Below are 12,313 nucleotides of genomic sequence, written 5' to 3' on the forward strand. Positions count from 1 at the left end.
AAAAAAAAAAAAAAAAAACAACACTGGTGGGCATGTCCCACTATTCGCCTCTTTTGGAATCATGTAAGCCAAGTAATTAAATCAGGCCCTCGGTACTGGATTTATCCTGGAACCTGTGACTGCCTTGTTGAATGCCACACTTTCTGGAGTTTTCAAAAACCAATTGATCACCCATATTTGTAATGCGACTAAAACCCTCTTAGCTAAACATTGGAAAGACCACCGACCAACTTCAATGGCTGCCCTAGTGGCTAAGATTACGTACATCTCTTCCATGAAATATATTACTAGTTTACAAAACAACATGACCGCTAAGTATCACACAACTAAAGGCCCCCATACATCAGAGATTGATTGCAGCAATCGTGCAATTTGCAATCGATTGTGTATAAAAATGTTTCCCTTTAACAATCGATTGCAGAATTGCCACAATCGATTGAAAAAAGGGAAAGATTTTTTATACACAATCGATTGCAAATTGCACGATTGCTGCAATCAATCTCTGATGTATGGGGGCCTTTAGTCTCCATGGTTCCATTCTCAACTCCTGGACTCCGTTGATTTCCCTGTACCCCTCCTTCTCTTTATTTTTTTTTCTTATTATGGTTTATTCTATTGCTTTTTTTTCCTTTTAACATTACAAAATTCTGGTTTGACCCCTAGTATAACCACAATTGATTTTTTTTTCTTTTTTTGTGTTGTCATATAATTACAATATACTATTAGGTTAGTTCTTTCATAACAGAATTTGTTTTTTATCACCAGTCTGTTTTTGTTATTACTCTCAATTTGTCTATGTCTCCATGCATTATAAGCTTTGTATACCTTTTGGTTTTCCCCAATAAAAAATACATTGTTTAAAAAAAAAAAAAAAAGAAGAACACACTAAAGATTAGCAGTATAAATCACAAGCATAGTTCACACTTCAAACAGTCATTAAAAAAAATATTATTATTTAATGCAATTGATTACAAATAATAACGACTCTGGAAGCAGTTTACAAATAGAATAGTTTATGTAACTAATGCATTTTGACAGCTTGAAGTAAAAATATTACATTTCCAGTAACCCCTGTGATATCAGAGTAGGTTTAAACATAAAGGCTGCAAGACCCAGTACAGGCAGCACTGCAGAAGCAGATTACAGGACAACATAAATGGAAGGGGAACAAAAAAAAATGAAATATAAAAGATATAAATGGTTTAAAAATAACTTGGGAATCCCACTGCCTTCCCTGCATGTGTGTCAGTAGCTCATGCAGGGAAGTAAGCAGAGCATTGTATAAAGCCCTAATTGACTGCCCACATACATATGCAGTCACCAGCTGACATGCACAGGCTATATAAATGATGGCTAGCTGTTCCATTCCTTTACAGAGAAGAAAAATGCAAAGGGTGTTGAATAGAGGTAGCACGTTCAGTCACTAGAGCATCTGTGATCTGGCTAAGTTAATCACTCATAGCTGTGAGAGTTTCCACACTTACATGTTGTCAAAGGAAGCAAGTAGCTACACACTTCAACTTGTTAAAAGGAAATATTTACACAAAGTACACATTATTTGCTTGTAATTATGATCAGTGCAGAATAACCTAAAGGCAGTTTCTGGCAGTGTTGTGGCTCTTTTTTTTCTTCCACTTAACGAAATAGAGGTGCCAGGCACAGTAAGGATCATTGATCCTTAGGAGAAAAGTGCCATTCGTGTACCCAGGTGTCTGTGAACCACACAAGTAGAATGTGGATCAGGAAAAAAAAGGACATCTCCTTCTTACCAAATCCTGATTATGATGGCTTTGCATTGCACATTGCAGTGACTGGTAAGCTATTTCAATGTCTATAACTGCAGCCAAAGAATGCTTACTTAATGTAAAAGTTTCCAATACCTGTCATCCAAAAGTTTGAAAAATCACTTAAAAAGACTGATGGGCCAAACACAGAATGCAGGAGTACATCGCATATAGGAGCTGATTCAGACCCGCTCGCTAGGAAGCGATTGCTCGTAGCTGGCCGATATTTGCAATCTGCGCATGTATCGAAATGCACGTGCACAAACCACTGCGAAAGATCGGGCAGCGCTCGCTCGCCCAGTATAGACAGTCCAGTTGAATGAGTGACAGGAGAAGCCATTTGTGGGTGGTAACAAGGGCAGGCCACAAGAAACAGGGGAGTGGAGGTACGAACGCAGGCGCGCCTGGGTGTTTCAACGCCGTTTCAGAGGCGTGCATAAGTAACAGGCAGCGTCAGTGTACACGTCACCTGGTTGTATTACACACTGAAGTGATGGCAGTGTTTGCGGCAAGGTATAGTCAACCTCAAGTGCTGCGAGCACATCCGATGGTGCTCGATTTACCAAGGTTTTCATGCACTTCCAGAAGATGACGTGCGCAAGTGGGCATCTTATAAATAGCTAGTGGGCGTCTGCATACACAAAGTGATAGCACACCAAGACATAGTTGGCGTGCTAATGCCTTGCCGTACGTCGCCTGCCTTGCTGGGCACGCGTTAGATATGCATACGCTGGGAGCGAGCGTATGCATCTAGCGAGCGGGTCTGAATGAGCTCCATAATGCCCTGCTAAAATTGGAATATATAATAATTTACATCACTCGCATTGGAGTTTACAGTCACCAAAATGGGTACGAGAGATTATACAAAACTCCACACAAACAAGGAATCAATCCCATGACCCAAAGCTTTTAGAGAGCAATGCTAGCCACTAAGCCACCGTACTGGCCACAATCAGTCAGTGTAGTACAGCAGTAAATGTTTGAGACCAAACAGGTTACTCAAATCTCACAATTGAGTATGTTGTAAATCTCCCAGAATCATGGTTTCAGATAAGCATGCTTCATCAATATACAATCCGTCATTTGAAGTACTGGACGGTGTGTAGGTGGCACTGCCAAGAGATAGATCATAAATTCTCTTTGAAGATATGGAGCAGACAACTTCAATGACTTGTTCATCTCTTTAGGAAACATATCAGGTGCACAGTCTTCCCTACTGTATGTAAAGCTTTTGATTTGTTTTTTTAGTACTACCCTAATATTTATCTATAGAAAGGCACTGATAAAGTTTTAGAAGAGGGGATAACGCAAGAGACTTCCTAGCTCTGTTGATGGTCTTCCCAGGAATGATATCTGCCTCTGGACCGGATGCTTATTTGAGGTTCTATATAAATGTGTCCATATTCACCTTTGCTCAAATCGTGCCAAATAGCCCAGTTTGATGCGCCAAGGACTTTGAGACTTAGTCACAAATATGCGTCATAGTCGCATCACTAAAGCAAAAACATTGGGGCTAGTAGTACATGTACTTATTAGTGTGACTAAGTCGCAAGTCCGGGTACAAAAGGCAAAAGACTGTTACAATACAAGTGGTTGTGCCACAAATAGTCAGGCTTATTCTGTGACTTTATAGTTTATACACATGTCATACCAATTCCTGTGCAAGAAAAGTACTAATCTAGTTTCCCTGTTACACAGTGGGCATCTCTATGTGCAAATACGATGAACTAAGACACAATTTCAGAAAAAGTACACATCGCTACCCATAGTGTAGCGTCTACATCGTGCCAAGCATCTCACGCCACATGGCACAAAAACGCTATGTGAATGAGGACACATCTGTATCATACGGTCCTTGAATGTCAGAGAGACTCACAGAATATTTGACAGGGGAGTATTGCATAGGGGGTGCTGCATAAGGGACACTACTACTGGGTGCACTGCATAAAGGACACCACTACTGTGGGCTCTGCATACGGTACCCATTGTGCATACCCCCAGTTTGTCACATTTATTAGTGGCCCCCACATGTTTGTTGCCCAGGGGCCCCCACAGACCGTAATCCAGCCCTGTCAGGAGTTATTAGGAAGATGTTGGCAGCAAAGTGCCTCAAAATATGATCAATAGTACCACAACTCCATAGCACCAAACATAAGAGAGAGCCACATACAAGATTAAATAGGTACAATGTCATTATATTAGTTACACTGACATTCATAATTGGACATCAATAAGTAATAGGTTGGAGAAGGGGATTGATGGGGAATGGAACAGTCAGATAAAGGGGATTGAGTGCCCAAGCCTCTTTAGGGCCATGGAAGTACAGGGGTGGTGTAACTACGATGCTCCAACCAAACACACACCTCTGCTTCACGAGTTGTTGGTTATTATGCTGGTGATAACTTGAGAAAGAGGGTTGCACCCCGAAACGTTGCTTTAATACACCCAGTTGTTATTATGCATTGAATGTCTGAGTGCCTTTTCCTGTTTGGAGTGATGTCGTTATTGGATTGAAGGGAGCCCCAGGGCATTTTGGGAGCACTGCATAAGGTGCACTTCTAGGGGCATTACTGGGGCTCTGCATAATGGGCACTACTAGGGACATTACTGGGGGCACAGTATAAATGGGCACAACTAAGGACATTACTGGGGTCTCTGAATAATGGGCACTACTAGGGCACTGCATAAAGGGCACAAATTCAGGGGGCATTGCATAAGGGGCACTGCATTGGATTTTATTAATAATAAACCATTCAAAATTGCATATAAGACTTTTTTTTTTGTTGCGGCCCACACACTCTCTTTTCAGGCCAGTTGGTATTTTGAGTTTGACATGCCTGATCTAAAGGCTTGATTCAAAGATTTACACTATTGCGATTGCATTCTCTTATGGATTGTAGATGCGAATGCCTTCCAAAGCATAGCAGAGCATAGAGACGTCCACTGCTGCCTTCTCATGTCCGTCCGAAGACATGCAATAATGTAAACATCGGCACACATCGACAGCATATAAGTCAAATCTGACCAGCCGCAAACACTGCAGCTCTCCTGGCACGCAGAGAGCTCTCATGCTGTGAAGAAGATCACAATGGCTAATTGATGCACGCCCATGAAATGGCATTTAAATGGTCCAACATGCCTGCGTTTTCCTAAACACCCCTCCATTACCAGCCCAAACACTGACCTGTCACTCACTGCACGAGTAGTTCCTATTTACGGGCTAATCGCAATGCACCCACTGCGCGTGTGCGCAGTGAGACTTTCAAGCATGCACAATGGCAAACAATCGCTCGATCTGCATAAATATCAGCTCAGCAAAAGACTGAATAAGGCCCTAACATTTTACCTACAGAATATCAAATTAGTAGAGATGAGCGGTTCGGATTCTGTGGAATCCGAACCGCTCCGAACATTGGGGATCCGAGTCCACCCGAACACTGTTCGGGTGTTCACCGCCTGACTCGGATCCCCGTTCGGGGCCGAACGGCGGCCTCCTGATGTCGGATTCTCACTAGAGAATCCGACATCAGGTCTCCTCGCGTGTAGGGCAGACTGCGCTCTGCCCTACACAGACACAGACACACAGCCGCCAGCGGCAGCTGTGTGTTTGTCACAGCAGCCAATGAGAGTCACACAGACTCTCATTGGCTGCTGTACGGAGGGAGCCAGCTGGAGCTCACACATGAGCTCCGTCTTCCGGCTCCCTCTGCAGCGTGTGACAGCAGAGCGGACGGCGCGGGAGCGGGGAATCAGGTAAGTTTTATTCTTATTTTTTTTTTACTTGTCAAAGGTCCGGGGGCGCTACTGGGGGGGTCTGCTACTGGGGGGGGGGCTATACTACTGGGGGGGTCTGCTACTGGGGGGGCTATACTACTGGGGGTCCATACTATTGAGGGGCCTGCTACTGGGGGGGGCTATACTACTGGGGGGGGTCTGCTACTGGGCGCTGGGGGTCCATACTACTGAGGGGCCTGCTACTGGGGGGGTCATACTACTGAGGGGCCTGCTACTGGGGGGGCCATACTACTGGGGGGACCTTACTACTACTGGGGGGGATACTACTGGGGGGGCTTACTACTACTGGGGGGGCCATACTACAGGGGGGGCTACTACTGGGGCAGCCTACTACTGAGGGGGCAGCCTACTACTGGGGGGGCCATACTACTGGGGGGGCATTCTACTGGGGGCACTGCATAGGGGACCCTACTACTAAGGGGACTGCATAGGGGGCACCACTGCTGGGGGCATTGTGTAAAGAACACCGCTACTGTGGGCATTGTGTAAAAGGGGCACTACTGTGGGCATTGTGTAAAAGGGTCACTACTGTGGGCATTGTGTAAAAGGGGCACTACTGTGTGTCGTAACATAAATAAGAGACACTACTTTATGGTGTAATGTGAATCAGGCCCTACGTGCGGTGCAATGTGAATAAGATTGTGCACTGTGACTCCTTGGGCCGTAGCCCACTATGTAAACAAGTACTGTGACTCTGCTGGCCGTACCCCACTGGGTGGGTGCACTACTTTTCATTTCTGCCACTGCTGTGTGGCAATGTGTCATAGATGTACTTTATACTGTGGTGTCTGTGCCGCTGCTCTGTCGCTTGGGAACCAGTCAGCTCACTGCAACCTTTGGCCAATAATGTTGAAAACAATATTATGAGCTGTTATATGGTCTAAATTGACTGGAAATTAATGTTATTGAGGTTAATAATACTCTAGGAAGAAAAAAAAAAGACCAATTTATGTGATTTTAGCTTTGTCAATTTTTGTAAAATAATCCAAATCCAAATCCAGTCACTGCAGTTTGGCAAATCCAAATCCAAATCCAAAGCCGGACGACGAATTAGAACCAAATCCAAATCCGGCAAAAATGGTCCGGCGCACATCCCTACAAATTAGTTATCAGTTTTTTACATTCCCAGGACTGTCTCATTACTCAAGTGCAACTTTTCTCGTAATGTGACTGAACAAAAAAGGAAAACCTCATTCTAAAAGGAAAGAGGATGTGTTTTTGGGTGTCTGAGCCAATTTGTGATCAAGAGAAAGCTTTTTTCCTGTGACTGCTCCCCCTAATGAGACATAAGGATGTATACACTTTGAATGACCTCCTCATGAAGCCTTTCATGTGCGTCAATAAGTAACTGTTTTAAAAATGATGTCGTCTTTATATGGAAATAAAAATCCTGACAGAGAATTGAAGTCAGTGTGTTCCAACTCCTGCGATATGACAGCCAGCAACTCGGGGTCTGATTCAGGGCCACTCGTTCGCTCCGAGCGATGTTCGAACATCTGCGCATGCGTATGGGTCGTAATGCACATGCGCCAACCAGTAATTGCGGTCGGAAATCGTGTGTTCGCAAAATAGTGAGTGCCTGCTAATTTGAGTGACAGGATGAGGCATTTGTGGGTGGTAACAGGGGAAGGTGCTTGAAAACAGGGAGTGGAGATCCGAACACAGGCGTGCCAAACGGTCAAAACGGGCGTTTTAAGGGTGTGCATAATTAACAAGGCTGCGTCATCGGCCACGTCACTTGGTTGTCTCTTAGCCTGAACTCTTCGCATGATTGCGGTAGGAAAATCCAACCACAAGCACTGTGAGCAGTTAATCTAGTAAATAGCGGAGATGACGTAGGATGCGAACGGCCAGGGGGCATCTTTACAAAATAGCGAGCGCATATTTCGTTCGCTCGCTCAGACATAGAGGCGTCAACAGGCTGCAAAGAGCTCTATTAAAATATCCGGCCCCTTTTTCTGAACGAGCGAGTGCAAATAGTGTCCGGCTCGGATTCAGTCCCTCCAATGACCAAACTCTAAATCATATAATCAATGCTTTGATTTTCAAGTACAAAGTACCACAGGGGAAGAGAGAATAGTACATCTGCTTTAATATTCTCCGGGTGTATTACGTAATCTGGAGCAGCAACTAATCGTTAGAAGAAACGTATGTAGAGAAGTTATATCTTTAAGTTTGTGGGATGCCTTATATTGATATTAAATACTATAAAGAAGACCATGGAGATTGTAGATACCAACTTCACAAAGAAAAAAAAAAAATACAGTATGTTGGAAAACCTCACGGGGTTTACATAAGTTAAATATATATGTAAATAGACCACACCAACCATACCGAAACGTTAGGGTTGTTCATTGAAATATTTCACTTATTTAAGCCCTGCCAGTGCTTCTATCCAATGTTTGGCTCTGTTTAGCATTTCCTTTATGTAATGTATAGGTTGAGGACCAATAAAATACAGGGCCTGATTCAGAGATGGATGCTAGTGCGATCGCCACTGCGATTTCGCACGCAGCAGCGAAAATAGGCTAATGCCTGCAACGATCACCATAATAACGCCCACTGCTGCCTTCTTACCTGCGTATATATATCGGTAACATCGCTGCACATCGGTAGCCATCTGGGCCTTGCGAACTCTTTAGACACGCAGAGCTGCGTATTCACTTGCAGTGGCCAATTTATGCACGCCCATGTAACGCGATTAAACGGACAGACACCTGCATGTCTCAGACCACCCCCAAACTATGACAACCTGTCACTTACGCTGTGATGGATTCCTATGTGCGTCCGTGATCCCAGTGCAATCGCTGTGCATGCGCTGTGCAGCTTATAGGCATGCGCGATGACAGACAATTGCTCGATTGTGTGTGCGTAATCGTCTTTGCGTCAGTCTTTGAATCAGGCCCACAGAAAATAATTGATTACATAAGTATTGAAATCCTTGTTTTAATACATTGTAGAAGCAGTTTTAACTTAAATTACAGCAGAAAGTCTTTACGAGCGAGTACTGATCAGCTTTGCACCTCTGGACGTCCTCTCTGCAATATTGCTTCAGCTCAGGCAGATTGGATGGGGAACATTTGTTAAAAGCAATTTCACAAGAATTACACAGATTGTAATTTGGTTTTACTGTAGACCTGGTGTTTGACTGGGCCACTCCAGAACTGGGTTATTTTGTATTTAAGGAACGCCAATGTGGTTGATTCTGTGTGCTTTGGGTAATTGTAGTGCTAGAATATAAAGTCCTAGGTAGCTTGCAGACTGCAGCATGTTTTACTCATAGATCTGCATAAATATCAGCTTTTTAGCAGGAGGATAACGATTTTTAATTTAGCCTCCCGCTGCCCTGCAAAGTATACGTGAACTCCCAGGTTTCTGAAAATTGGGACTGCTCATGTGAGAGTCCAGAATGGAGGGGGGGGGGGTGTACGGGGTCACGCCATGTCGCATGACATCATAGTACTTAAAGACCAGCCACCGCGATGTTGTGGGTAGCGGTGGTCGGTCTAGCAAGCAGTGCACATTGCAACTGGTACAGAGTGCTCGGCGGCATCGGAGGTATAGTCAACAGCAGCGCTAAACTGATCGGTGGTGCTACACTGATCCACGGCGCAGAGGCAGGTGTTGGAAACTATGCTGTAAATATTACAGTATATACAGATACATCACAGCCATCAATCACATCACAACCATATATAAAGGGAATAAACACATGATACATGATTGCCGGATTTGACTATACAACCTCTGGTAGTGTGCTACCCATACAAAAACTAACTCTGGTGGTATGCTGCTCTAATGCTGGCCATACACCTGACCGATTTCGGGCCGATTGCCCGATTTTCGATGAGTCGTGTCATGGATCTTGTGAAAATCGTGTATTTTTTTAGTAAGATACGATCCGATGCGTGTTCCCGCAGCTCCTATAATCGGATCTTATGATCAGATGCGCAGCCGATATGTTCCATCCTATCGTGTGCAGATCGTGTCGTTTATTTTGTTCATTTGATCCATCGTGCGGCAATTCAAGTCATTTCAATGACTGTTCCCATAGGAGCGCGTTAGGCAATCAGCGCTCATACATTACAGATCTTTTTCAGTGATTTGCAGATCATTTTCAGGAACCACACATCTGCCAATCTTGAAAGGCCCATCATTTTACTAGTAACGGTCTGCAAATCTGCTGATCATCTCCATAGACTAGCAATCTACAGTCGCAATCGATCTGTGAAATCCAACAAGTTGGACAATCTGATTTAACAATTCCAATCACTTTTTGGTTGCAATCTGCGAAACCCATACAATGCAGATTTTTTTACACAATCGATTGCAAATTGCAGAATTGCCACAATCGACTGCTAAAGAATAATATATCAATGATTCATAATCAAAGTCCAAACTAGTTTGAGATCTAGATCTCTTAGCACCCTGTGCCTGCAAAAATTTGTCTTTAGTAATGTTGGGCATCCACTATACAATTTTCTGTCAGATATCTGTCCAATCTGGCTGGTTGGAATGAAAACCTCGTAATGTATGGGAGCAAATGACAGGTGATCATATGGGTTTAAACACTGGAAAACGCACAAAAGACAATTGTTCAAATTGGTTAAATTCGTGTGTTTGGAAAACAGATAAAACTGGTTGTCCAAACAAATTGGTTCAGTGTTGTCAGCAAATGTTCGATAGTCATTTGCTCCCATACATTATCAGATTTTCATTCCAACCAGCCAGATTGGAAAGATATCTGACAGATAATTGTATAGTGAATGCCCAGCATAACAAAAGATTTTTTCATCCAATCCATCAACTGCTGCAATTGCTTTAAAGGGGCCTATCCATTACCAGACTTTGTGAACAATCCAACCAAAACCAGGCGGTTTTGGTCGCAATGTTCAAAAAGTCGGGTAATGGATAGCTGGCAATGGACCTTGCCGACCCAGACTATCTACTGAACATGCCCGTCTACCTGACGACGCTCGTCAGGTTCGGTATGATCAGAGATAGGAGGTCAGGCACGTGCACTGAATGACGTTCAGTGCAGGCACCGCACCTCGGCGACCTGAAGGTCTGAACGCTAGACGTTCAGTCTTTCAGGTCACCTAGTGGATAGGACCCTTAAGATTGACTATCCACATGAGAAGATTCCTTTTGACAAATATCACAAAAGTCAGCATCTTTGCAAGCAGAAAAAGATTTATCACATACAGGGCAAATCCTTGATAGATGTTTCCTTTTGCAGGTTTTCTTCCTAGCTCCTGAAGTTAGAGACACACTGTAGAACAAACACTATTTTAAAAACTACTCTATTCTAACATAAAGCAGCAAATATGCCCTCTATGAGGATCTACCTCTTCTGGGCACATAAAGCTGTTTGGGGAGAAGGCTCTTTATTGATCTTGTTGTGAGGCACCAACAGCCGCAGTTGTGTGAACTGGAGGACTCAGTAACTCCATGTTCTGGTGCACGGCGCTATTTTAACCACCTGACCCCAGCGCAACTCCTTCTGGGAGCAGCCAGGTATGCTAGGACGGCGGCGTCATCGTGGACTTCTGCCCGCCGTGAGCCATCTCCAGCGCAGCTCCCGCACTACAAGGTGGGAAAACACTTCCTGTCTAATCTAAGGGAAAGGGATGCAATCACAAGGGTAAGGCTACCATGAGATATGAAGGAGAGAATAAAAAACTCGTTTGGTAATGGTTCTTTATTTTTGGATTGTTTTCTATGGCTTATACTATGTAGAGCTGTGTGTAAGGTTATGGTAACATTCCTGAAGGATGTGAAGCATACTTGCCTACTCTCCCGAAAATCGGGCGGCGCTCCCGGCACGAGTAGGCAAGTCCGCCGCATTGTTCCCCTCCACCTGTACGTGAAAGTGGGAATTTCGGGGGGACGATGATGCAATTTGCACTGAATCGCATCATGGCAGCCTGCCCCCGCTTTATAATAGCTCCGTCCTCTTAAGTATAATGTGAACTATGTGTATGATGTGAAGACAACTTCTGATAGAACTGAAGTAGAAAAACTAAGACATTGATTGACATTAAAAAAGAAACTACTACAATTCCAATGACTGCATAACTATGTATCTATCTGGAAATCAAAAATATTGAAGCATCAAGACTTGAATATATAGATCCGATATGCAAAAGAATTAAAGCTGGTGACTCGGATGACCTTTCCGGTGATCAGGTTCCTTTGCCATTTGTTCGGCAAACATTAATTCCATCAAGAAATTAGAAAATCTAGATAATGCCCCAATATACACGGCCAGATGTCTTCAACCCTAGTTTTAGGACAATGAATACAAAATCTCTCCACCTTAAATAAACTGGGTACTGTGAAGTGGGCAGACATCCCCGCTCAGTGTTTACTTGGTCCATTACACACAGAGCACAGAATGTGTTAAGAAAAAATGTGGTCCAAAATAATAAAAATGAAAAACACCTGCACCATGAGGAAGCAATACAAATGTACGTCCTTCACATGGACTCTGGTCATCCCTCAAGGTAGCTTGCAGTGGCAGCTGATATTTTAGCAAGTCACAGGCCAAGGTTTGTAGGTTTATATAAAGTAATATTACAAATGTAATCTATATTCCCTGCAAAAACAGTTTTGGCATTATAAGTGTTAATATCTGTTTTCATCAGAACGGGTGACTGCTACCAAGCAATGATATAACATACTACAAACATGTCCAAAAGTATCACTCAAAGGCTGCTCAAAAGTCCCCCCAA

The 12,313-nt window shown here is 43.6% G+C and overlaps 1 protein-coding gene across 3 annotated transcripts in view; it reads right to left on the minus strand.

Annotated features, from left to right (window-relative positions):
- The window catches only part of DIP2C (DIP2 acetate--CoA ligase C (putative)), a 530,217-nt gene that overhangs the window by 447,652 nt on the left and 70,252 nt on the right, over positions 1-12,313 (minus strand). The gene's annotated exons all lie outside the window — the stretch shown is intronic.

This window comes from Taudactylus pleione, unplaced genomic scaffold (genome assembly GCF_031769625.1).
Source record: "Taudactylus pleione unplaced genomic scaffold, aTauple2 ptg000380l, whole genome shotgun sequence".
NCBI lineage: Eukaryota > Metazoa > Chordata > Amphibia > Anura > Myobatrachidae > Taudactylus > Taudactylus pleione.